We start from the raw sequence: 2,365 nt of genomic DNA, 5'->3' as shown, positions 1-2,365 counted from the left end.
GCCCGGGGGGGGGGGATTATAGGGGCAATTGACCCTCTAGATTTTGGGGGGGGAATTTGTTTAGCTTTTTTTTATTAGAAGATAACCTATAAATTTTATTTTTGACCCCCTAATTCAAGTCGTTTGGGTCCACCCCTGAAGGAGGCTATATTGATTCTTGACCGTATAGAAAATTGAAGAAAATAAGTCATCATATGGAAGATATAGTGAAAATGGTTGTTAAAAAATTGAAATGTTATGAATCAAGAAAAGGGTGATCTCTAAAGGCTCACTATGAGGGTGGGCGATGTGAATGAAGTTTTTTCTCAGTGGGGACTCAACTTTCAAATTGTGTCATTTTAGTCCATGAGTAAATTTTTTTACATAGATGGTCATGGAATCTGTTAAGTTGTTATAGTTAAGTCACTCTTGACATATTCATATCTCATGGTGCTCTTTGTGAGGGAAATGGTCTTGCTGAGGTGGCAAAAATACAAGTACAACAAATGGGAAAGAATCGTGGTGACATCTAGCTTATTAATGTTTTTTGATCATCGGGCGTTAAATTTATTGATAGATATGTGAACACGTGAAGAGTGAATTAACGAAAATAAATTTGAAAGTTTTACATTGAGATTTTAAAAGGTTTGATATCTTACAAACTTCATTGTTTCTACTTATTCTCATCTCATTTGTCTGCATGTACATGATAACATTTTCAATTTATACACAAAAATGATAGTCCTGAAATGGCAACATAAGTCAACTCCACAAAACGAGATGATATATTAAGAACCAACATAAGGGAAATTTACAAAAATGGTCACATTGTCTCAAAGAAACGAATAATTGAATTTTGACGAAAAAAAAAAAAAAAAAAGGCCAAAACGATTTTCAAACCCAAAATCAATCAATTTCGTCACAATTCATCAAAGCTCAACATTTACGACTTCCAATATCATCTAGTTAATCACAGAAAAAAGCTATAATTAGTGTAGATAAATGTATATTTCATCAAATATCATTGAACACAATCATGAAAGCAATTGTTCGAGCTCATGTATGTCTGTGATCTACATATATGCTCACTAGAAAATTTCCATATTAGCAATTCTTAGAACATTTCACTGGGAAGTAACTTTTCATATCAAAATTCAATATTAATTCCAGTTGGGCTAACAAAAAACTCAATCCCCTAGGTAAATACAAAGTCGATATTCGTACATACAAGAATGAGGGGATAGACAGACCTGCCTTATAAATAAGGGATTGGGTTATATTACACACATGTCAGGCAAAACAACCAGATCTGTCTCTTCACTTTCTTCATAGATAATTGGTGGTCCAACATTCATTTTTCAATTTCAACATTTATAAAACTTCAATTCAGTATTCATTAGGCCATTGATTGAAAGGTGATTAAAGTCATAACTTGACGGGAGTTGGCTATAAAAAGGGGTTTGGTCCCTAAGCTCAAACACAATCGAAATTTTAAGATACACCATCAATTTGAAGTGTTGAGGGCTTAGAAGTGCCACTATCAGATCAAAGGGAGAGATTTGGAACTACATCAATGGTCGAAGGTATGAAACTCGATTTATGGGCATTCAGTTTCTCGATCTATTTTTCGACTTATGTTGTTTTAGATCAATTTTTGTTTAACATTTGGTGTCAGAGCCCCATATTGCTTCTGTCTTGATGTTTCACCATCAATCTGGAAAATCGATCTTCTCTGGCCGATTTCTTTTTCTGAAAATAAATGGAGATTTCTCCATAAAATCAATTTCCTAGGCTCTTGAATGTTTTAGAACATGAGTTTTGATATTGAGAGGGTTGAATTTGAGCGGGTTATTTTCAACGCTTTGAGGTTGGAGATGACAGGAGAATGTGATCGTGTTTGCAGTAGGTGATATTTATTGGGCCATCATGTTTTGTGATTGTTTAAGGTTTTTACATTTACTGGGCCATCTTATTATTGACATAAAAAAGTGTTTATAGGGCCATTTTGGAAGTACATTTTAAATTGGGCCAGAATGCTCACTTTTGCTGGGGCCGATTTTCAGAAGATTATTTCTTGAGCACATGCATATATATTTGGTTTAACTGCGTATAATTTAAGTCTTGGGTAGATTTTTGAATTAACTTACTTAGTTATTTTTTTCCCTTAAAGGTTTAATTCTTGGGAATATTAATTATTTATGTTTAGAATAATATATGCAATTTTATGTTGAATTAAATTATGCTCATATTTAGTTTACATGAGTTAATTAATACATGCAATTTTTGGATGAGTTGAATTTTATGCAATTTATAATGTTTACAAGAATATTTTGTGCAAAATCATAACATGTTAGTTAATATTATGCTATAAGAATTACTTTCATAT

The sequence above is a fragment of the Olea europaea genome, chromosome 12 (assembly GCF_002742605.1).
Source record: "Olea europaea var. sylvestris chromosome 12, O_europaea_v1, whole genome shotgun sequence".
In the NCBI taxonomy this organism is placed as follows: Eukaryota; Viridiplantae; Streptophyta; class Magnoliopsida; order Lamiales; family Oleaceae; genus Olea; species Olea europaea.
This window is presented reverse-complemented; position numbering follows the sequence as displayed.